Source organism: Acinonyx jubatus, chromosome E1, assembly GCF_027475565.1.
Source record: "Acinonyx jubatus isolate Ajub_Pintada_27869175 chromosome E1, VMU_Ajub_asm_v1.0, whole genome shotgun sequence".
Lineage (NCBI taxonomy): Eukaryota > Metazoa > Chordata > Mammalia > Carnivora > Felidae > Acinonyx > Acinonyx jubatus.
The window spans coordinates 7,898,166-7,923,925 of NC_069397.1; positions in this window are offsets into that span (position 1 = coordinate 7,898,166).

Genomic DNA, 25,760 nt, shown 5'->3' on the forward strand with positions numbered 1-25,760 from the left:
CTGGAATCAGGATACTAAGGCCATCCAGCTCCGGTTTTTCAATGTATTATGGAACTCCGTTGGCTTCAGGGCCTTCCCACTGTTGACCAGGCAATGAGTGAGTGAGTGTGTGTGTGTGTGTGTGTGTGTGTGTATCAGCAGGGAGGAGATGGTCTGCAGATACGACTCCGCAAACTTCCAGACGCAAGACCTTCATGACATGAGCAGACATCCACGGGATCTTCCCTGCCCCTTCCCATGGAAATAAAAACTCTTGCCAAGAATTCAACGCATCCAGCTTGGGTCACATGCCGCCAAGAAAGGTGAGCGATATATCCGTTAGCAACACATGGTTGAGTGGAACATTATCCAGTAGAATTTGGTTTCTCTCCTGTGCACGCAAAATAGTATATATTCACCATGCGTGCCTCTCGTTGAGAAATAGTGGGATGGGACATCGTTTCATACCTTTATCGGCCGTTTCTAGTTTGTCTCTTGTGACTTTTCGAGTCGGATGTTTCGTTCCTTATGAAAAGCCCTGTAGCTGTCATTCTGTTGTCTGTCCCTGTGAATTTGGCGACTCTAGGAACCTCGTCCAGTCTTTGTCCTTTGGTGACTGGTTTATTCCAGCTAGCATGGTGTCTTTAAAATTCATCCATGTTGTCAGGAAGTCCTTCCCCCCCTTTTTTTTTTAATGTTTATTCATTTTTGAGAGAGATGGTGTGAGTGGGGGAAAAGCAGGGGGAGGGTGGAGAGAGGATCCAAAGCGGGCTCCACACTGACATCAGCAAGCCCAGTGCGGGGCTCGAACTCACCAACCGTGAGATCATGACCTGAGCCGAAGTTGGACCCTCAACTGGGGGAGCCACCCAGGTGCCCCAGAAACACCTTCCCTTTTATGGCAGACTAATATTCCGCTGCGACACGGCATATTTTGTGTATTCATTCACCTGTCCACGGACGCTCAGGCTGCTTCCACTTTCTCCCTGTTGCGCATTAAGCCGCCGTGAACACGGGCGCGCAAACATCTGCTTGCGTCCCTGCTTTCCATCCTTTTTGGCTTCCAATTCTCTCCTCCTCCCCAGGAGAAGCTCACAGGCATAGGAGTCCCCCTCCCAATTGACAAGCGAGAGGTGGATGTGGCTCATGCGAGGGGGTGGACAACTCTCTGGGGCTTATGGGGGTGTTTCGCGCCCCGCACGTAGGACCCTCTAATGACTCTCCAGAGTGCGCGTTGCTCCGATCTGCAGGACGGTTATGGGAACTCCGGGCTGAATGTTTTGCCTGACCTCTGCCTCCTCTCCCTTAAATGGTCGTAAAAGTGGGGGGAGTGTGTGTGTGAGGGATTATTGTTACCTTAATTATTTTTGAGTCTTGAGAAATTAATCAGTGTCCCAGTGATTGCTTACATTAGGCCGTGCAAGGGCCGATCCCAGGGCAGCCAGTTCCTCCAGCTGGTCACAGATGTTGAAAGGGGCCATCAGGAAAATCCAGCAGGCTCGTGAAGAGTGGAGCTGAGGATATTTTCCTAATGATGTGTAACTAGTCAGAGAGGGACGGCTTGGTTTCTACCCCAAATTTAATTCAATCCATGAGGCTGTAACACTCAGAGCGGAGGGCGCTGGAAGATACACCCTGGTTACAGGACCCCTTTGGAAATGGTGACTTTCTTCCTGGATAGATACTTACCTCTCCCTCACCTGAAAAGTATGTGACCATGCTACGAAGGCCTGGGTTTTGCAGGGTCCGTTGTATGTAGGAATGGGAATAACGTGCAAACAGCATCGGATTGTTTTATGGCAATGGGATGCAAGTTTGTCCTTGAATTTGTGCCTTACCTGTTCCTATCACGGGCTTGTTTATACTGATAATTTCACGTGCAATGAGGAGACGGCTTGCTCTAGGGGCGCCTGGATGGCTCCGTCGGTTAATCATTGACCTCGACTCAGGTTGTTTATCTCGCGGTTTGTGAGTTCGAGGCCCCGCATTGGGCTCTGCGCTGACAGTGCAGAGCCTGGTTGGGATTCTGTGTCTCCCTCTCTTTCTGTCCCTGTCCCACTCTCTCTCTTTCAAAACGAATGAGTAAACTTTAAAAAAAAGAAAAGAAAAGAAAAGAAAAGGTCCTGCTGCAAACTGTTAATCGCAAACTAGCCACATTGAGAATGTATTCACTTGTCTATCCACTCAACAAATACTCGTTGAAAAACTATGAAGCAAGTATCTCAGTTGGGCTCGCTCTGAAACAGAGCCTGAGGCAAGGATTGAGTACCAGCGGTTTATCTGACAAATAAGCAGGAGTGGCGGGGGGGGGGGGGAGCAGTGAGAAATGGGGTGCAGCAGGGGTGAGGAGAACCTATGTAGGGCATGTTAATGAGTGGGGTTCAGTCATGCTGCAGACACCCGAGAATTCAGGTGGGGCATCTCAGAATTGCCCATCTACAGGATGGGGTGGGGAGCATTTATTCCTATCCCTTAATGGTTGAGAGTTACCACTGGGGGCATGAATCTGCGTACCTCTAGCAAATTCCGGAAAAAGCAGGTACTGGACATGGGGAGCAGTCAGCTTGCAGAAACCTGTACACACAAAGGTGGACCCGGGTGATATGAAGCCAGCCATTGACAGTTTCTGTCCTACCCTCTTGGACTAGCGTTAGGGATACAGTAACGCACCAATTGATACCTCTCTGCTCTCATTTATGAAGCAAGACAGAGTTTAAGGCCACACGCACACACTGACTATAATTGTGATAAATTCTTGCAGGAGAAAGCCATGGTAAGTGCGTAATGGGGGGGCCTAACCTCCCTTAGGGATTAAGGTTGCTTCAAATTCTCGGGGCGCCTGGGTGGCTCAGTCAGTTAAGTGTCCGACTCTTGATTTCAGCTTAGGTCGTGAGCTCGTGGTCCTGAGATCGAGCCGTGTGTCGGGCTCCCCGCTGAGCACGGAGCCTGCTTGGGATTTTCTCCCTCCCTCCCTCTCTCTCTGCCCCTCCCCGGTTCACTCTCTCTCTCTCTCTCAAGATAAATGAATAAACATTTTAAATTTAGTTATTTATTGGAGAGAGGGGTGGAAGAGAGGAGCAGTGATGTGGGGCTCGAACTCACGTACCACGAGTTCACGATCCAACCCAAAGTCAGATGCTTAACTGACTGAGCCACACCCAAGCACCCCAATACATAAACTTTTGTTTTTTAAAAGATTGCTTCAATTTCCAAATAAATGGAGCCTTAGTACGATTTTATTGACTACTTATTTACATACTGTAAGAAAAGCTTAAAATTTGGTGTTGTGAGCTAATTCTTACCAGGTGGTAAACTAATTCTGAAGATAAACTAATTCTGAAACATTTTGGAGGTTCTGACAGCCTCATCATGGTGAGATTGCTCTGATTAGATTGGCTGAGCGGTTATAATGGAATGGTTTACACCATTTTAAAAACTAATATTTATTTTTAAGTATATTTTTTAAAGTTTATTTATTCATTTTTGAGAGAGAGAGAGAGAGGGAGAGAGAGAGAGACAGAGAGAGAGAATGAGCAGGGGAGGGGCAGAGAGAGAGGGAGACAGAGAATCCCAAGCAGGTTCCTCACCGTCAGCTCAGAGTCTGGCGTGGGACTTGAACTCACGAACTGTGAGCTGGTGACCTGAACTGAAATCAAGAGTTGGATGCTTAACGGACTGAGGCACCCAGGAGCCCCTATTTTTAAATACACTTTAAAATGGGTGGACACTTTTAAAAATATTGATTTTCTTTTCGTTTTTTATGTTTATTTATTATTTTTAAGAGAGACAGAGAGAGGCAGAGAGAGAGAGCACACAGGCAGAGGAAGGGCAGAGAGAAAGGGGGAGGCACAGAATCCGAAGCAGGCTCCAGACTCCGAGCCGTCAGCACAGACCCCAATACGGGGCTTGAACCCACGAACCGTGGGATCATGACCTGAGCCCAAGTCGGACGCTTAACCGACTGAGCCACCCAGGCGCCCCCAAAATATTGATTTTCTAATTATAAGAATGATATAGGTTTCCTAGAGAAAGTAAGGAAATAGAAATATATAATACAGTATATGTACATAATAATTATAATATATGGTGTATATAATAAATAATTGAAAAATGTACTATTTAAAGGTAATTTCCTTCCACTTTTCTTATTCATATGTACTCGGCAAATGTTTAACAGCTATCAATTTAATATGCAGTTCCTCTTCTCCTTGGATGATCCCAGTGCAAACAGTGAGTTATAAAACTACGGAGGTGTGGATTCGAATCACATACCACATGAGCGCATGAGTTCTAGCCAACCCGTCAGCAAGTACGCTCATTTTATGAGAAAAGTTCTGTTCTTTGGTGGTAGATGTAAATTTACGCACAAATATTTGGGCCTCCTCTCCCTTGCGAATGTCGTAGTAGTATCATCTGAGAATGTCAAGATCATATGTGTGTGTGTGTATTTCTTTCACTGTTGTTTTTGTTTTCTTGAAATTTTAGTTAACATCCCGTGCCATATTGGCTTCAGGAGTAGAATTCCGTGATTTGTCACTTACATACAACACCCGGTGCTCCTCCCAAGAAGTGCCCTCCTCAGTACCGTCACCCATCTGCCCATCCCCCACCCGTCTCCCTCCATCAACCCTTGCTTTTGCTCTCGAGCATTAAGAGTCTCTTGTGGTTTGTTTCCCTCTCTCCTCTTTCTGCCCCCCATATGCCCATCTGTTTTGTTTCTTAAATTCCACATATGAGTGAAATCATACGGTGTTTGTCCTTCTCAGACTGACTTATTTCGCATAGCATAATACATTCTAGCTCCATCCACATTGTTGCAAGTGGCAAGATCTCATTCTTTTTACGGTTGAGTAATATTCCATTGTGTATAGATAGAACCTCCGTACTATTCTCGAGCGGCTGCACCAGTTTGCGTTCCCACCAGCAGTGCAAAAGAGATCCTCTCTCTCTGCATCCTCGCCGACATCTGTTGTTGCCTGAGTTCTTAATGTGAGCCATTTGGACAGGTGTGAGGTGGTATCTCATCGTGGTTTTGATTTGTATTTCCCCGATGATGAGCGGTGTTGAGCATCTTTCAATGTGTCTGTCGCCCATCTGGATGTCTTCTTTGGACTTCTGCCCATTTCTTAACTGGGTTGTTCAGTTTGGGGGTGTTGAGTTTGAGAAGTTCTTTATAGATGTTGGACACTAACCCTTTATCAGATATGTCATTTGTAAATGTCTTCCCCCATTCCGCCGTTGCCTTTTAATTTTGTGCATTGTCTCCTTAGCCGTGCAGAAGTTTTTTTTATCTTGATGAAGATAGTTCATGTTTGTTTTTGTTTTCCTTGCCTTGGACAACATTGTCTGGTAAGAAGTTGCTCCAGCCGAGGGCAAAGAGGTTGCTGCCTATTTTCTCCTCGAGGATTTTGATGGTTTCCTGTCTCACATTCAGGTCCCTCATCCATTTTGGGTTTATTTTTGTGTCTGGTGTAAGAAAGGGGTCCAGAGTCATGCTTCTGCATGTCGCTGTCCAGTTTTCCCAGCACCACTTGCTGAAGAGACTGTCTTTATTCCATTGGATATTCCTTCCTGCTTTGTCAAAGATGAGTTGACCGTATAGCTGTGGGTCCATTCCTGGGTTTTCTGTTCGGTTCCATTGGTCTATGTGTCTGTTTTTGTGCCAGTACCACACTATCTTGATGACTACAGCTTTGTAATATAGCTTGAAATCCAAAACTGTGATGCCTCCAGTTTTGTCTTTCTTTTTCAGGATTGCTTTGGCTATTTGGGGTCTTTTGTGGTTCCATACACATTTTAGGATCGTTTTTTTCTAGCTCTGCAAAAAAATGCTGGTGGTATTTTGATAGGAATGTGTACATATTTCTTATATATGTGGTTGAAATTACACCAAATGTGAGCTTTACATTCTATTTTAGTCAACATTATGCTTTGGGCATTGCAATTTGTTTTCATTATGATCATTTGATGGCTGAATGGTATTTTGTAGCATGAGTATATCATAATTTGCTTTTCTATTAGTAGGATATAAATTGCTTCCAGGTTTGTGTGGCTATAGTCAATACTGCAGTGGATGCCTTGGGCACTAACCTGGGTCTGAATTTTTGAAAATTTCCTGGCATAGATTTTTAAAATTTCAATTTCTGAGTTAAAAAAAAAGAAAAAAATTTTAATTTTAATGTTTGTTTTTAAAAGAGAGAGAGAGAGAGCAGGGGAGGGGCAGAAAGAGAGGGAGACACAGTATCCGAAGCAGGCTCCAGGCTCTGAGCTGTCAGCCCAGAGCCTGACGCAGGGCTCGAACCCATGGACTGCAAGATCATGACCTGAGCTGAAGTCGGACACTTAACCGACTGAGCCACTCAGGCGCCCCAAAATGAATATTTCTCAGGCTTTTAATAAATGTTGTTAAATTACTCTCCAGAAAAGTTGAAGTGTGCATGTAAATTTTTTTAAAAATTACTCAAATTTTTTAAGTGGTAGAATTATAGTGATTAATCAGTTTTGCCAAAATAATCGATCTGGTTATGTATTCAGAGTTTTTAGATGCTTTTGGTTTCATTATAAAAGCCATAGAAAATTGTTAAATGATATTGGGAAAAGAGGGAATGAAAAACATCATCTCTAGCTCTAACTTGCCAGATATAATACCAAAGTTCTTTTTTATACAAATGTAACTAAAACATATTACAATTTAATTTTTTTTAAAAAAGTAGGCTCCACACCTGGTGCGGAGCCCGATGTGAGGCTTGAACTCATGACCCTGAGATCAAGACCTGAGCTGAGATGGAGAGACAGATGCTTAACCCACGGAGCCACCCAGGCGCCCCTCTTTGATTAGTATTTTTAAACTGGGAATTTTGAGATGGTTTCTGAATGACCTGTTCATATCCTCACCAAAAGAACTGTTTAAAAAATTTTTTTTAAATGTTTATTTTTGAGAGAGAGAGAGAGAGAGACAGAGAGAGAGACAGAGCACAAGTCGGGAAGGGGCAGGAAGAGACAGAGGCATAGAATCTGAAGCAGGCTCCAGGCTCCGAGCTGTCAGCACAGAGTCTGACGTGGGGCTCGAACTCACGACCCGTGAGATCATGACCTGAGCCAAAGTCAGATGCTTAACCTACCGGGCAACTCGGGCATCCCTTACCGAGATAAATTTTGAAGACCTGATTTACCAGCCAGAGCACGGGACGTGGATGCCTTAGGGAGGAATTTGTCGTGTTTTCTAAAAGAAGTTTCCAGAATACTTTAAAGGCTCCAGCTGAGATGAGCCTGACACGAGAACGTGTGTTTGTGAAACGACAGCTCCCTTTCGTGAGGTCAAGGCTTGCCTTGAGCTTCCATGCCTGGTTTTTCAGGTAGTGGGTTTCTCCTCTCAGATCAGGAGGGAAGGGCAGGAGGCCTTGAACTCGTGGGCTCTTGTATTTATTTACCAGTTCTATCAGGTTGACCATTGGAACCGATGAGTCGATTAGGGGTAATGGTTGACCAATGCAAGTTAAACAAGTGACCTGCTCTAAAAAAGAAGAAAAAAAAAAGCGCCACCTTTTCCCCCCTCTCGAACCGCTCCATTGACCGGGTGCAATGCTCTCCCTCCTTCCGTCTTCATTCTGTGTTTGTGCGGTGTTGACGGTCAGTGGCAGCGGCCGGGACAGAGTGGTGACAAGGACGAGAGAGCATGATAACACTGGAAGTTTGAGCTGACCGAGGGTGAGAGGTCAGAAAAGCACAAGGAGATCAAGGGGCACAGATAACGGGGGACAGAGCCCATGCAAACAGTCGCTGGGAGGGTGGCCGGCGATACAGGCAGGGCTGGCCCGCCGGGGACGGGGAAGGCGACTGCTGGGGGGAGGGGGGCAGGTGTTGACCCAGCCCAGCTGCACTGTCTCCTCTCTCACCCTGGTGAGAACTGGCCCTCTGGAATTCTTCCTGGAGACCCAGTAGTTGCTGAAAACTGAAAGCAGCTGGGAGGTAGCAGAGGGGGGGCAGTGGGAATGCAGAAGGGCAGACCTGCCTCGAGGCAGAACCCTGCTTTCTTGTTCTTGTCTGTTCCGGGAACCTTTTGACTCCCCCCAGAGAGAAGGCGCAGGTGCGGTGCCCGGAACAGGGTCCTTAGTCCGGGAGAGGCTGCTGATCCAGGTTGGACCAAAGCCAAGAGGAGGCAGCAAAAGAAAAAACAAAAAAAAAAGTCAGTGGAAGACTCAATTTTGTTTTTTAAGTTTGTTTATTTCAAGAGAGGGAGCGTGCGCGTGAGCAGGGGAGGGACAAAGAGAGAGAGGGAGGGAGGGAGAGAATCCCAAGCAGGCTCCACACGGTCAGCACAGACCCCGATGTGGGGCTGGGACTCGCCAACCCGTGAGATCGTGACCTGAGCGGAAATCAAGAGACCGTCCCTGAACCGTCTGGGCCACCCAGGTGCCCCTGACGACTCAGCTTTTGACATGTGCTTCTTTAAAGTAGGTCCTAGCCTGGGTTTCCCGGAAGTGGTGCCGGAGACAAGGATTTTTGTGCCAGAAGTTTATTTGGGAGGTGATCGTAGGAGACGGCGGGAGGGAAGTGGGCAGCTGAGATGTGGAAGGAAACCGGGAAGGTCTGCGTTCTTGAGCAGGTCACCGGGGTGGGCACCTGAGCCCAGCAGCTCTGGGGAACTTCGAGGAGAGCATGGGGCACACTCCAGAGTCCTCCCCTCTGAGAAGAGTGAGGGCTCAGTCATTTATCTATCAACTCCCCCCACCAGTCATTGGTTGAGGATTTTTCCAGGAGGCAGTATGTCCCCGGCTTATCCTCACTCTGGCCAAGTGGGCTCCCAGTGGCTGGACAGAAGCCGAAGGGGAGGAGTCAGGGTGTGACAGTGGGAGCCTTGGTGGATGCTAAGGGAGGAGGGCAGAGCTGCGGGAGGGCCTGCTCCAAGAGGGGTGTGGCCTGAGATCAGTAGTTAAGAACATTCCACATTCCACTCAAGGAGGCCTGCAAGAGGGGTGCCCTGGGGGGGCTCCATCCGTTTAGCCTCTGACTCTTGGTTTCCGCTCAGTTCATGACCTCATGGCTCATGATCTCATGGTTCCCGAGATCAGGTCCCGCCCGCACCCCCCCCCCAAAACAAACAAAGAAGTAAAATTTCAAAGCAGCGTGCACGATCCAGCCAGGAAAGTCCTCCTTACTTACTCCTGTCCCCAGCGATCATGCCATCCATTTCACTGATCAAAAGAGGCCACATGTTCTCGCTCCTCAGCCTTGCCTCCGGCGCTTTCCACGTATTTCGGTAGCTCTTTGCTGGAAACCTCAGGGACATGTTTTACATCATGAGGTTTGCTTGTTGTAGTGGTTGCTGTTTTGGGGATCAGTCACCCCTCTGTCCAAATCCAGGGTCCTAATGCACCATGACACGAACGACCATGTCCAAGGCCAGCCAAAATCTGGAGCAAACCTTTGAGGGGAAGAACTCCGTGGACAGCCATGGAGCCGCCTGTGTCCTGTTTGCCAAGTTCACGCTTTGTGAGATAGCAGCCTTCTGACACTTTTGATTGATGTTTCGCGTAATCATCTATTATCTTAATTTGTAACATTTCTTTGAAACTCACCCGAGGGCACGTGCTTTCAGAAACTCAGTTGTGCGTAGTTCGCTATTTAACAACGCTTCTGGCAAATGGTTATGATGAGGGTAGGGTCTGTGTGTTTAATAGGCGGGAGGACACAGAAGGCTTTTTTTCAACAGGCGTCTTGGGGAGGGGACCCCAGGGGTGAGAGAAGCTTCCGGAAGACTCCCTACAGGGTGTAATGTATTGATGAGCACGGAAGCCTGTAAGCTCTGGCTTCTTACTCAAGGAGGTATACTTCCAACGGGGACTGGAGGGGGGCAGCGTCATTCCAGGAGTGTTTATTGAGCATTTACCATGTGCTGACCCAGTGATTCATTTGGTCCCAACGCTTTACACGCTTGAAAATGACGAAAGACCACAAAATGCTTTTACATGTGTGGGTTTCATCTATGGATATTTGTCCCATTCAAAATTACAAGAGAAAATATTAAAATGTTGTCATCCATTCATCCAAAAGAGAGCCCTAATAAGACCATCACACGTTAATGTAAGTAGCATATTTTTATGGAAAAATCACTACGTTTTTCCAAAACCAAAGAATATATATAGCAGGAAGAGTGGCATTGCTTTATATTTTCGCAAATCTCTTTTAGGTCTGGTTTGACAGAAGACGGCTGGATTTCCATATCTGCTTCTGCATTCAATTTATTGTGATATGTCATTTTGCTTGAAGTAGATAAACAAGTCTGGCCTCACACAGATACACGGTTGGAAAAAGGAGGCACGTTTGAATAGTCTTTTAGGGAATTGTGGATGTTTTTCTTCGAGGCGATACCCAAATTCGACAAGTCTTTCCTTTCTCCCTTCTTCCCTCCCTCCCTCCCTCCCTCCCTCCCTCCCTTCCTTCCTTTTGGATCACGTTTATCATTTTAATGTACAATTCACACTGTTGTGCAATCATCACCGCCATTCACCTTCAGGACTCTTTTCATCTTGCAACACTGAAACTCTGTCCCCATTGAACACTCACCCCTCGTTCCCCTGCCCCGCAGCCTGAAGCCTCCACCCTTCTACTTTCTGTCTCCAGGGATTTGCCTGCGGTAGGTACCTCCTAGGAGTGGGATCGCACCGTATTTGTCCTTTTATGACAGGCTTCTTTCGCTTAGCACAGTGTCCTCAAGGTTCATCCATGTCGGAGCACGTGTCCGAATGGCCTTTCCTTTTTGGCTGAATATGGCCATATTCCACTGTATCCTACACTTTTCAAATATACGTTTATTCATTTTTGACAGAGAGAGAGTGTGAGGGGGGGAGAGGCAGAAAGAGAGAGGGGGACAGAGGATCCCAAGTGGGCCCTGTACTGACAGCACAGAGTCCGACGCAGGGCTGGAACTCACAAATGCCAAGATCGTGACCTGAGCCGGAGTCAGATGCTCAACGGACTGAGCCACCCGGGTGCCCCCCCACCCCCCACTTTATTTCTTCATTCATCAATCAATGGACACTTTGGTTGCTTCTCCCATTGTGACTAATGCTGCCGTCAACATGGGTGTGCAAACGTGTGTTTGAGTCCCTGCCTTCGTTCTTTGGGCCATCTACCCAGAAGCAAAATTGCTGTATTGCGTGGTTATTACATTCGTAATGTTTTTCAGGAACAGCCATATTGTTAAGTGGTAGTTTCTTAAAAGTTAGTTACAACGTGGAATCTGGAACCACATCAATGAACCTTTTGTGATCTGTTCCATTAAAATTTATTAGTCTGTTTTGCACTTTTTTTTTAACGTTTATTTACTTTTTGAGAGAGAGAGAGAGAGAGACAGAGGCAGAGCACGAGCGGGGGAAGGGCAGAGAGAGAGGGACACACAGAATCGGAAGCAGGCTCCAGGCTCTGAGCTGTCAGCACGGAACCCGACGTGGGGCTCGAACCCATGAAGCGCGAGATCAAGACCTGAGCTGATGTCGGACACTCAAACTGACTGAGCCACCCAGGTGCCCCAATGCATGCTCTTTGGATGGGTCTCTAGCCCATGCATGATTGTGAAAACAGTGTGCATGGGTCATTTGGAAGATATCGGCACCGTGAGTTTTGCAAATCTCCAACACAATGATCCACTTTCACTGCAATATAAAACCATCACATTCATTGATATCACTGCAGGTATTAAAGTCTTTAAAGTATTCCAAAGCTGTTCAAAGTTCATGGTGATAGGTATACATTTTCTAAAATTCTAATTTTCCCTTGAAAGCTTTGTGTTTTATCAAGGGCAGCCAACACCGTCCAATTGTTTTCCTTGAAGGACTCCCTTTTGTTCCTTTTCCAGAACGTGACTGTCAAATATCCAGTGAGAATCACCAGAGCTTGTCATTTTTCAGGTAATAATGATATTCCAGAGAGGGAAATGCTCTAGTTCAGTGTGTAACTCAAGCAACTGCCCCAGCACCGTTCTGTCAGACAAGCTGTCGTCCTTTGCTACGCAACGTTGCTGGTGGGAGAGTCCACCTTGTGCGAATGGAGGTCTCCGCTCTTGGATTCCCCACGGAAGATTTACGTGAGGATCCACACTCATAAAGATTCGGCCTGAAGGAAAGTAGCAAGCACAAAGCACAAAGCACAGTACACCCTCAAGAAGGGAGACTAGGCAGGAACAGGGCTGGCACACAAGGGTTAACAGTGTCTTTTCTTTTTATGTTTGCAGAAGTTACAGGTCATAGCTGAGTGGGAGCAACTCCCACTGAAGTTGCTTCCAATCATCTCAGGGGCCCCTCCTAGAGAGGGGGAGGGGGAGTTTGGGGCCCTCAAAGATTCTTGCTGGAACTGTCATGGCTGTCTTCCCTCATGGCTGGGGTGGGGGGGGGTTGAAATCACAACGTAAATATTATAAGTTACCTGGGGCAGAGGTTGAAGAGGAGACTGTAACTCCTGGTCCATCACCCCGGGGCCGTTGGAAGCCAAAAGGCCAGGATGTTGAAAGTCCCAAAGTCAGGAGGTTGTGCCCTCGGCCATCTTTTTAAAAAATTTTTTTAATGTTTATTTATTATTTTTGAGAGAGAGAGGGCGGGCGGGGCAGGGGCAGAGAGAGAGGGAGACACACAATGGGAAGCAGGCTCCAGGCTCTGAGCCATCAGCACAGAGCCCGACGTGGGGCTCAAACTCACCAACCGTGAGATCATGACCAGAGCTGGAGGCAGACGCTTAACCGACTGAACCACCGAGGCGCCCCATGCCCTCAGGCTTCTAATGTGTCTCCTATTTATTACCGCCTTTGCCTCCAGCCCGTGACCAACGAACTGCCTCCTCTCTCAACAACGGAGGTGTTTTGTGCATACTTTCCATTTCGTTATACGGAATGTTAAAAACACAGGTATTCAAGGATCCATCAGGACTGAATGAAGTTCATCAATGTTCCTGTGTCATCAGGGACGCGCTTTAGTGACACTGTTCTTTGTCCGGATGTTGGCAGGGAAAAAGAGCTTGCCTGCTAGTCTGCTTGGTAACTGTCTCTGCTTGTGCTAAGGCTACAGCAGGTCCCTTCCAACCCCCTGCTTTGGTGTCATCAGTGCAAAGATCACCGCAAGTAAGGGCTTCGTAGTTTTTTAGAGGATCATGTGTGACACAGAACTTTCAGTTAGGTTCAAGCGTGCCACGAAGTGATTCCACAGCCCTGTACCTACAGCAGCTACTGCAGCACCATTGACTGTGTTCCCTGTGCACCTTCTGTCCCCATGACTTCCTCATTCCATAACTGGAAGCCTGTATCGCCCTCCCCCCTTCAGTCATGTCACCCATCCCCTCTCCCCCCTCCCTCCTGGCAACCACCAATTTGTTCCCTGTATTTGTGCGTCTGTTTCTGCTTTGTCGGATTGTTTTGTTTTGCAGATTCCACATATAAGCGAAATCATATGGTGTTTGTTTGTCTTTCTCTGTCTGATTTCTTTCACTTAGCGTAGGGCCCTCAAGGTCCCTCCGTGCTGTCGCAAATAGCCAGATCTCATTCTTTTTTTATGACCGAGTTCTATTCCATTGTATATGTACACCACATTTTCTTTATCCATTCATCTATCGGTGGACACAGGTTACCTCCATATCTTGCTTATTGTAAATAATAACACTTAGGGTGGTTTTTTTTTTTTTTTTAAGAATAGTTGAGATTTCATGGACTTCCTGAAAATTGTCCCCAGGAAGCTCTGGTCTCCAGGTTGTCCTTTGAGAACCATGATGCTAAATATGATATGGCTAGACTAAAAAGTCAAATACATACTAAATATATGTATAGAATGTGCCTTCTTTATTTGTCTAAAACATTTATTTTTGCTCTTCAAAAAATATCACAGATCTGTAATAGAAAATGACTAAAGGGGCACCTGGGTGGCTCAGTCGGCTAAGTGTCCAACTTGGCTCAGGTCATGATCTCACAGTTTGTGGGTTTCCGTCCCACATCAGGCTCTGTGCTGACAGCTGGGAGCCCGGAGCCTGCTTCGGATTCTGTCTCCGTGTCTCTCTGCTCCTCCCCCCACCTCTCTCTCTCTCTCTCTCTGTCAGAAATAAATAAACATTAAAAAATTAAAAAAGAAAATGAACAAAAAAGCAAATACATGAAAATAAGTCACCAGGGACCTTATTATCCACAAATGACTATTATTAATAATTTGTTATCTTTGCTTTCAGATAAGTACCTATGCCAACATCTATTTATTTACAATATACTTTAAAAAAATAGACTTTAAAAAAATAGACTCTTATTAAATAAGCCGTTACATAACCTGCGTTGTTTGTATCACCATATGGCATATTTTTCTGTGCAATTAAGCATTTTTGTGCAAATACAAATACAAGTTACAAACACAAAACAAATATGAAACAACTGGTTGGTATCATGTCCTATGGGCACGATCAAAATTTACTTTAACCAAACCGAACTGGTGCAAATGTAGCTTGTTTCCTATTGCTTTGCTCTTATAAAAATTCTCTACTCACCGTTGATTTACCTGAAGTGTTAGATATATACTTATATTTTCTTCCTTACTACATGTATTCGTAGAAGTGGAGGTGGTGGATCATGGAATCTTTCTGTTTTAAAATAAAAATGGGTTGGGGCGCCTGGGTGGCTCAGTGGGTTGATCGTCCGACTTCAGCTCAGGTCATGATCTCGCGGTTTGTGAGTTTGAGCCCTGCATCGGGCTCTGTGCTGACACCTCAGAGCCTGGAGCCTGCTTTGGGTTCTGTGTCTCCCTCTCTCTCTGTCCCTTCCCTGCTCGAGCTCTGTCTCTCTCTCTCTCAAATATAAATAAACATTAAAAAAAATTTGTTTAAGAAAATAAAATAAAAATGGGTTTCTGTTTAATTGTCCTCCATAAAATTGCATCAACCTACCCTCTCGTAAGACAGTAGAAGGCTGTCCAGGGATCGACTACTGTTCTTTGAGCTCCGATCTGCAATCTACTCTTGCTCTTGTAACAGAGTGTCTTTTTCTGGCTGTGCTTTAAGGAGAGAGGATCTGTTGGGGCTGTGTTTGCCCTCGGCCCATTCTCTGTGCAGTAGTTTAACATTCGTTCCATCTATTCGACACACACACGTGATGCACGTGCCCACGTATATGCACGCAGGCGCCCTTGACCTGGAGAGCGAGGGCAATGTTGCTATGCACACGGCCAGGGTCAGCTTCCCTCAGATTTCACCTACTCCCTCTGTTGAAATGCCATCTTCTACCTCCAAAGCCTGGGTTTCTGATGTTTCAGCCTCACGAAAGACATAGAAGACGAGAATGTCCAGAAGAAGGCAGGCATCAGATTCTCTTCTTCTCTCTGCTCCATAAATGCCCTCCATGGACTGGGCGCCACTTTCCAGCTCACCTTGGGTCTGGCTGTGCAATAACTTGGTGCCTAGGAGAATGGAACTTATCCTACTTGAAAAGGCTTAAACCCAAACCAACTTGCTCTACCATTTCCACACTTGAACCTTTGTATTCCACGTTGTCAGAGAGAAAAGGGAGCTCCTTACGGTCCACTGCTTTTTCGAAAATTATTTTTAGTTGTGCTGAAATTCATATCACAGATGTACTATTTTTTTTAATGTTTGTTTTATTTTATTTTGAGAGAAAGTGTGCACAAGCGGGAGAGGGGCAGAGAGAAAGAGAGAGAGAGAGGGAGAGAAAGAATCCTAAGCAGGCTCTGTGCTGTCAGAGCAGAGCCCGACTTGGGGCTCGATCTCATGAACTGTGAGATCATGACCTGGGCCGAAATCAAGAGTTGGACTCTTAACGAGCTGAGCCACCCAGGCGCCTCATTAATGTACTATTTTAAAAATTTACCATTGTAACCATTTTTATGCATATAGTTCAATGGCATTAAGTATATCTACGTTGCTGTGCACCATCGTCCATCTCCAGAACTTTTCATCGTGCTCAACTGAACTTTGTCTCCGGTCAACACTCGCTCTTTATTTCCCTCCCCCGGCCCCTGGGGGGTTTTGAAGCCCCGCTCCTACCTTCTGTCTCTATAAATTTGATGATTCCAGGCACCTTGTTAAAGTGGAATCTTACCGTCTTTGTCTTTTTGGTGACTGGCTTATTTCACCCAGCATACTTGCCCGCTGATATCGACGGCCGGCTTTTACACGCTCCTAACCGGCGATACCAAGATGGTTTGATCCCACTGTGTTTGCATGTGGCTAATGTCAGGATTTCCATATTCCTAAGCAATGTGGTCAGACAAGGGGATGAGTAAACAGAGATCCTGCCCTTCAGAGGAATAATTTGTTGAAATGCATTGTCAGAAGAAACGGCAACCGACATCACTAGTAATGAGGCTTCCGTTGAATTGCTTATCGATTCGAACAACAAAACTTGAATTCCAGGCGTGTATTTTCTTGCAGTTTCTGGGGTGAGGGGCACACCATCCTGGACCAGGAGGATTCCTGACTTCCTTGTCTTACCCCTCCTTCCGAAGGCTGGTTTTGGATCCACAGCTCTTGTCCCGATGGAACGCTGGGGAGTTGGCTTTGTCTGTGGAAGTTCAAGTGCAGTATCCAGCATTCACACCCCAAAGTACTGGGTCTCTGGCATTCCAGTTCTTTATTAAAATTATGCTATTGGTGGAGTCTGACAAATGCAAACACTCACAGGACTGGAGAATATGCTGTGTAGAGAAGCTGAAGCCTGTCGTCAGAGGGTAATAGCTGTAGTATCTGACTTCTCCCAAGGATTGCTCTATGCCAGGCATGTGATTATTGACTGTATTGGCTCATTTCGTTGTACAAAAATGCTATGAAGTGCTTCTTCTTCTTCTTCTTTTTTTTTTTTAATGTTTCTTTATTTGAGAGAGAGAGAGAGAGAGAGAACGAGCACGTATGGCAGAGGAGCAGAGAGAGGGAGACACAGAATCTGAAGCAGGCTCCAGGCTCCGAGCTGTCAGCACAGAGCCCGACGCGGGGCTCGAACTCACGAACCGTGAGATCATGACCTGAGCCGAAGTCAGACGCTCAAACCAACTGAGCCACCCCGGTGCCCCCAAGTGCTTATTCTTAATGACACTTTTTTTTCAAACAAAGAAGCTGAGGAGGGAGGGAGGTAAATAATTTCCTAAAATCATAGTTCGGGATGGAGCAGGATTTGAATTCAGACATTCCGGTTCTGGACCCTCGATTCTTCGTAAACCGACCTAAGATTCCTCATCTCTCAACAGATGGCTGAACATTTATTAGACTGAGCCGTTGAAGGAGAAAAACCTTTTTAAGAGTGATGCAATAGCTTCATTTACAAATAGTAAGAAGTATTATATTAAAGTTACAGTCCATGCAATTAATGGAAACACAGGATAAATTTTTTTTTAAGCAGTGGTTTTCGGAAGTATTTTATGGGGCTCTGCAAACAAAAACGTGTGAAAACCCTGTCTAGTTTGAAAACCCTGTCTAGTTTGCAAATGATTCCATAAGAGGATAATAATAATAATCTAATTTGACTGGAGAGAAGAAGCGATAAAAGGGTATTTTAATCGATGACAAACAATGCCTTGATCATCCTTTCGATTACTTTCCTTTAGTCATTGACACCAATTCCTTTAATTAATATCAATGTAATGTTAGTTACAGACAAAATAAGTGACCGTTTTCAATATAGTACACAAAAATTACTTCCTTTAGGAAAAACAGAGTCAGGACCAACTCCCTTCTGAGAATAATGTTTTACCAAACAGAGCAAGGGTTTAGTGAGGCCCCCAAGTGTCCATAAACCCAGCAAGTGTAAATAAAATGGTAACAGCCCATCTTCCTCGTTAACGATGACATATGAAGCTATTCCCTACCTTTACACTAGCAGATTAAATCTGTGCATTTCACCCAGGATTATGACAGCGGATTAGGCCAGGCCCAGAGGGAGGGGACAGCTGGCGATGTATGACGCCCCAACTACCTATTGAAAATTTAAAGAAGTTTTGTGCTTTCTGATCCCTATCACGGCCTCGACTTCACTGCAAGAGGCAGATTATTACAATCCCCCAGGAGCCCCTCAGAGAGACCTCAGGCCCAAGAGGTCACGTGATTCAATTACAAGAAAATTTGATGAGTATCTATCTACAAGGAGCTCCGAGCTCCTTGGTCTTTGAGGAAGATGAGTTTCGGACAACTGAAATGGACAGAGGCAGGTCCATTAGGGCCGGCGTGGAGCTTTCTGCGTGAGTTACTGTAGAACTGAGATCAAGTGAGGGTTAGCAAGGAGACAGGGCCACGTATATGACGGTCATACGATGTGACAAGGCAGGAACGGAACAACCATACAAATAGAGGGGAAATGGGAAAGGCATATTTGAAAATACTTTTCAGCAACTCTCGGAAATTAAATTGGGGGGTAGAATATGCTGTTTTGAGACCGTTGATACGTGTAAGGGATCAAGCAAACGCCTTTCCACGTATCTTTACCTGCCTGCGGAACGGCTCCCCCCAGACGTGAGCTTGACCTTTTATAATCTCCCCTTTACCATTTTTCTTCTTTCCTTTCGTCCTTTTTTGCTTTCTGTCGGTAGCCACACTGGGGGTGGGGGTGCTTACTTTATATGTTTCCTGCTTGACTTTCCAGGTTTCTGGTTCTGGGCAGAGGGCCCCTGCTCATCCTCCTTGGCATTCTTGCGGTATTGCTGTCTGGCTTAGCGTGTTTTTAAATCTCAAAGGATATTTCTGTTCAGACTGATAAGACCTTCTGGTGTGTTTTCTTAATCTCTAAATGTCTGTCCCGGACCGCTGATAGCCACTGTCCACCTCCAACCAGATTATAAACAACGAATCCATCATTTCACTGGAATATTCTGTTCTGTTGAAAACACAGAATTTCCCCCCACGAATTTATGGGTCATAGATGCTCAGCGTGGCTTATTTTAGTGTCATTGAACGGCCAGTTCCTTTCTCTCTTTTTTTGTGTATGTTTTCTATGGCAAGAAGGAGAAAACGTTGGGTGCCCGTTCCTCAGAGTGTGTATTTTATTTTTCTTCTTTGCGCTGACCGCCATGTGACTTTTGTTTATGTGTCCATCAACCCTCTCCCCACGGCAGCAGGGACCGTGGGGGTTTGCTTCTGTTCCCCAGTATCTGGCAGCAATGGTATCTTAATAAATGTTTGTTGAACGAATGAGCGAAATGCTTTCAGGGACTATGCATTTGTGAGAAAGCAAATATGTGTGTTCTTAAAAGTTGGTTCCACTAAGTGCATCAGGCTGTATCATGGACGTTTAGAATAGAAGGGGAAGAAGTTGAGGGGAGTATATCAAATTCCAGAGAAACATTCCCAAAGTTACCTCTGGAAACTATTATTCCTTTTATTCTTAAATTAAAAAAAAATTTATTAGAGAGAGAGAGGGAGAGAGAGAGAGAGAGAGAGAGAGAGAGAGAGACAGGGAATCTTAAGCAGGCTCCACACTCAGCACCGGACCCAACCTAGGGCTCGATCCCATGACCCTGGGATCATGACCTGAGCCGAAATCAAGATTTGGATGCTCAACCGACTGAGTCACCCAGCCACCCCTAGAAACTATTATTTTTGGGATTATCTACACACCTTCCAGACACGAGGACATTTTCCCTACCAAACAACTTGCATGATGTTTCCCTTAAATAGATATATGAGTGAATAAAACAGGTATTAATATTTTAATACATTGAGATGAGATTATCATTCCACAATATTATATACCATCGCAAAAATATATCTTTAGTAAGAAAGCAAATTAAGTTTTCAGCCAAAAGTGAGCTACCTTATGTGTAAAAAAGCATTAAAACCCCCAAATACATAGATATATTTTTTCTTTAAAAAATACATGAATGCAGGGGCACCTGGGTGGCTCAGTCAGTTAAGCGTCTGCCCTCGGCTCAGGTCATGATCTCACGGTTTGTGGGTTCGAGCCCCGTGACAGGCTCTGTGCTGACAACTCAGAGCCTGGAGCCTGCTTTGGATTCTGTATCTCCCTCTCTTTCTAAACCTCCCCTGCTCGTGCTCTGTCTCCCTCGCTCGCAAAAATAATAATAATAATAATAATAATAATAATAATAATTTTTTAAATAAAAAATACATGAGTGGAAGCATGCTACATTTATTGTTTTCACCTTGATTTTTAAAAATGTCATATTCTATTAGGAGATTATTCCATATCAGGGCATACATAGTTTCCTGAGTTCTACATTATTCCATCGTATAGATTTACAATGATGTATTTTCCCAGTCACCCATCAATGGGCATTGAAATGTTCTGCTGTGACCGACAAAGCTGCGATAACACACCCTATGTTCAGCTTATTCCCTAAATCTGAGAGGATGTGTGTCCATGGGACAAATTCTGCGAAGGAGACTCTGGACAAAGGGGACATGTGCTCGTGATCTTGAGAGATTTTGCCCAGTTCATACAACCATACAAGATGCTAATGCCCCTTACGAGAGGGCCCCATCACCACTCTTTAATGGGCACTCGGGACCTTATATGAGCCCGGGACCGGTGTGTGAAACGCACCAAAGACTGGGATCCTTTCTGTACAAAGGTAACCATTGTCTTGGGATGAAACATGAGGACCCAGGTAAGTCTGCTTATGGAGAAAATAAGGCAGAGTATTTCTAGCTCAGAGGGCTGTGAATTTTCTGGAACGCATGCTCACATTGCCCAGCTCAGGTGTGCATGGAAGCAATCGCGGGGAGCTGTAATTTCCAGAGTGGGTAGGTGTCTGTGGTCTGAAGGACATCTTGGCCGACTTTGGGCTAAGACCTTGTAGAGGCCCCATCTTTTGTCCTCAGAGCCTCAGGCCAAGGCGTTCTTTGGCCACGGCACCAATCGATTCTCAGCTGTTTTATTTTTTTTCTTTTTGGAAGGCGGGTGGGAGGGACCACGTATCAGGGAGCGATTTCTGCACAATCGATGAACTCAGCGGGGGCCTGGGTCCCATTTTGTCATCCAGGCCGTGTGTACATGATGGGAAGACAACCTGTGAATTCCATGCGCTCAGATATTTGGTTTGTGGCGGGAAGGTGGAGGGGTGGGGGGTAGGGAAAATCGGCTGGGGGAGGTCGCTGGAACTGATCTTTAGATTTAATTGACTGGCTGCTTGAACTGATGGGACAGTTCCGTTCAAATGGTCGATCCAATTAGGCATGTAAGGTGATTGAAAATACAGGATCCATTGTGGCTGGTGTAGCATTTTCATTGAGCGCAGGCTAAGAGGCGGGAGTTTCTGCACAGTCTTCCCGCCACAACCCTCACTGTAGGGGGGCTGGAGCACAGTCGGGGAGGGGGCGGGGAGTTGGGGGGGGGGCCTCGCAGAGTGTGCCTTTTAATCCCAGAAAAATCCAGGCTCTGCCAACAATCCGCCTGGGCACCAGTAGGGGTAAGGGCGCTTTCCTCTTGTTTTCCTTGTAGTTTGAATCGTAAAAGGGGAAGGGGCAGCCTAATCTTTCTGAGTTTAGACCTCATTAGGACCTAAGCCAGTCCTGTAAAGACGACGGCATGTATGTGTGTTGTCATTATTTTAGCTAACGTGTATTTTTTTTTTTTACTTTTTATTTATTTATTTATTTTTAAAGTAATCTCTAAGCCCAACGTGGGGCTCGAACTCACGACCTTGAGATCAAGAACAGATGCCTCCACCAACTGAAACCAGCCAGGTGCCCCTGTTATCATTCTTGTATGGGTGTGTTCTCGGAAGCTCGTTGCCCAAGAAATTCTTTTTTTTTTTTTTTTTAATATTTATTTATTTTTGAGACAGAGACAGACAGAATGTGAGTGGGAGAGGGGCAGAGAGAGAGGGGGACACAGAATCCAGAGCAGACTCCAGGCTCCGAGGTGTCAGCACAGAGCCGGACGGGCGGCTCGAACCCACGAACCGCGAGATCCTGACCTGAGCCGAAATCTGATGCTTAACTGACTGAGCCACCCGGGTGCCCCGCCCAAGAAACTCTCGATTAATTTCCTTAAAATTTAGCCACAAGCTATGACCAAGGCATCACAGAGAGCCACGCTCTTTGCCAGTGGTTGAATAATAAGCATAGTGTTTTTCACTCAAATCGACGATTGGAAATAGAGCCCTTCATTTATTTTATTCTTTTTAATTTTATTTTTTAAGTGATCTCTACGCCCAACGTGGGGCCCGAACTCACAACCCTGAGATCGAGAGTTGCAGGCTCTACTGACTGAGCCAGCCAGAATAGAGCCTTTTATAAAACCAGTTAAGCTCAACAACGTTAGATGACATGTTAGACGTCACAGCGATGTTTTCCATCGTGCTGCCGGATGTGGAGATGAAGGAAAATGAAGAAAACCAACCAACCAACTCTAGAGTCTATCCTTCCAGCCAAATTATGTTATTACCCGCTAATAAGAGGTGAGTAAAAATCAGTCGAATCAAACCTGTCTTTTAGGATTATTTCCTCCGGGTACTGGAAGAAAACGGAGCATATACTATCAAAAAAGCACAGTGTGGTGTCTTTTCGATCTTGATGGCACAAAATGTACTAGGAGGTTTTTTTGTTTGTTTTGTTTTGTTTTTTAATTTAGGGATAAAGCTTTTCCACAGCTCTGAATCTCCAAATCAAAATCCTTCCATTGTCTGGGCCTTTATTCTCTCTCTCAGGAGTGAGAGTTTATCTGATGCTGCTTTTTGCGAACGTAACGGAAAACCCCCCTTTCCCTCACAAACGTTCACATTACCTCCTCGGGTTTAAGAGAGACGGAAACGAGTTTTTTTGTTTGTTTGTTTGTAGTGATAACTGCCAGGCAGCGCTGACCTGTCTTTGGAACTGGGGGTGAAACCAGTTGGTTCTTCTTTTGGGTTTTCTGCGGCTGTTTTTAGGGACTGAATTGTAAATAAAACCGTTCCCTTAACAAGTGGCTATTTAAGAAGCCTCCTTCCAGCATGGCAGGTGTAGTTGATATATTTTCATGTGGGCCAAGGAATGTGTTCTGAAAGAACAAGGTTGTCTTTCAGTGAAAATAATAAGACACACCTTAAAAAATCCTTTTTTGGGGGGGGGCGCCTGGGTGGCTCAGTCGGTTGAGCATCCGACTTCGGCTCAGGTCATGATCTCACAGTTCGTGAGTTCGAGCCCCCCGTCGGGCTCTGTGCGGACAGCTGGGAGCCCGGAGCCTGCTTCGGATTCTGTGTCTCCTTCTCTCTCTGCCCCTCCCCTGCTCATGCTCTGTCTCTCTCTCTCTGTCAAAAATAAATAAACGTTAAAAAAAAATTCAAAATATATAACACGCCACATAAAATTTGCCATTTCAAGCACGTTAAGGGCGTAACTCAGTGTTTAAGCCCCTGCTTTCCGCTCCTTTGGGTAAAAATACCTGAGATGCGGTTTCTTTTTTAAACCTTACCTTCTCAGGCATCTGGGATAGACTAGCTCTACACTGTAGAAGTGGGAGAGGCACCTGGGTGGCTCAGTCGATTAAGCATCTGACTCTTGGTTTCGGCTCAGGTCCCGATCCCATGGTTCGTGAGTTCTAGCTCCGCGTCGGGTGCGGCGCTGACAGTGTGGAGCCTGCTTGGGATTCTCCCTCTTCCGCTCTCTCTGCCTCTCCCCCACTTGCTCTCTCTGCCTCCTTCTCAAAAATAAACACATAAACTTAAAAAAAAAAAAAACAAAAGAAGTGGGAACAGCAGATTTTAGTATCAGGAAAGCAAACCAAGAGTTAGCCACAAAGGGTTTTTGTTTTGTGTTTTACACTGGAGACAGAGTCAAAGGGAAAAAAAATATATATAAATGAACGTAAAGGCTCCCCTTCCCTCCTCCGTCTTCTTGTTCCTCTCCCCGGCCCCCAAAGCACTGCAGACACCCCCTTCTCTCCTCTCAAGTATGTGACTGGTCTCCTGTGTTTATAAGTCCGCTCTGTCATGTGATTGTTCCTCCAGGACTTTATTAATGACATTTACGATTCCCGTAATAACTAAACCATGCTGTTCTCCCAGTACCAGGCCTTGGAGAAGTCATTACCCTGGCGATCGCAACAAAACTGAATTCTAACGGGCTGCCTGCTGGTGCAATACTCTGTGAGTAACTCCCTGTGTTCTGGCAGTAAAAACAAATTAAATTAAAGATCCCTGTTCACCAAAGGCCTAATTCTAATTTTTACAAAGTTTCCATTAAACAATATTGTCTACAGAAAGCACACACTAACATGCTCCCCGCCCCCCTGGGAACTGACTGGAGAGGAAATTCCAATAGAAGAATTTATTAAATTTCCCCATTAATTTTGCGTTACACCCTCTTAGCATTTATTAATAATATTAGGAAGATTCAAAGATCTATCCTCTTTGAGTTCTGGAAAGCATTTATGGAAATCGCATTTCATCAGGGAGATGTGAATTGCTGAAAATCAGAGGTGAACAAAGCAATAGATTAAAAGGAGTTTGCTTTGGTAATAAATATGGTAATGGGGTTTCTTCCTTTTATTAATGGCGTGGAAACATTTCAGGGGATATTTTAATATTGTGTTCCCCTGAAGAATCTCAGCCCAAGCAGTCTTTCTTCTCCCATTTAATGACGGTGGTTTTCACCTTGCCTTTGATTTAGCAGTCCTTGGAAACAGTGCATGGTGTCTGGGAAAAACAGGTGTGGTTTCCCCACCGCTGGGGGTGTGGATAAAATGGCGCCTCTGGGAGAAGGTGTGTGGGTGGGCTTCCCACACTGATTTGATGCTCGGTTGAAGTTTACTGCATCCAACAATGAATTGTTCCATTTCTTCCATTCGCCTTTATTTGAGATGGATTCCAGGGTTCTTGGACAGTCTTTCCCGGCTTTATGCGAGCACCATTGTACTTAAACATGAGAGTGGAAAAAGTTGGCAGAACGGGAGACTGGGGCTTATGGAGCACCCCCCAGGAACCAGGGACTCTATACTGGATCCTTTTATATGTCTTGTTTTATTTTGATTCTCACAGTAGACCTTTAAGGGAGATAGTTTTACTCTATATTATGAACAAGAAAACCTGCCCAAGGTTCACACAGCCTGTCGGTGAAGCAGTCTCGGTCATTCACTCTTTTTTTTTAATTTTATTTTTTATTTTTAAAAATTTACATCCAAATTAGTTAGCATCTAGTGCAACAATGATTTCAGGAGTAGATTCCTTAGTGCCCCTCCCCCATTGAGCCCATTCCCCCCTCCCACAACCCCTCCAGTAACCCTCAGTTTGTTCTCCATATTTATGAGTCTCTTCTGCTTTGTCCCCCTCCCTGTTTTTATATTCTTTTTGTTTCCCTTCTCTTATGTTCATCTGTTTTATCTCCTAAAGTCCTCATGTGAGTGAAGTCGTATGATTTTTGTCTCTGACTGACTCATTTCACTTAGCATAATCCCCTCCGGTTCCATCCATGTAGTTGCAAATGGCAAGATTTCCTTCTTTTTGATGGCCGAGTAATACTCCATTGTATATATAGACCACATCTTCTTTCTCCATTCATCCTTCGATGGACATGTGGGCTCTTTCCATCCTTTGGCTGTTGTCAATAGTGCTGCTATAAACATGGGGTGCATGTGTCCCTTCGAAACAGCACACCTGTATCCCATGGATAAATGCTTACTGGTGCAATTGCTGGGTCGTAGGGTAGTTCTATTTTTAATTAATTTAATTTACTTTATTTTTTTGATTTTTAATTTTTTGAGGAACCTCCAGACTGTCTTCCAGAGTGGCTGCACCAGTTTGCATTCCCACCAGCAGTGCAAGAGAGATGCCCTTTTTCTGCATCCTCGCCAACATCTGCTGTGGCCTGAGTTGTGAATGTGAGCC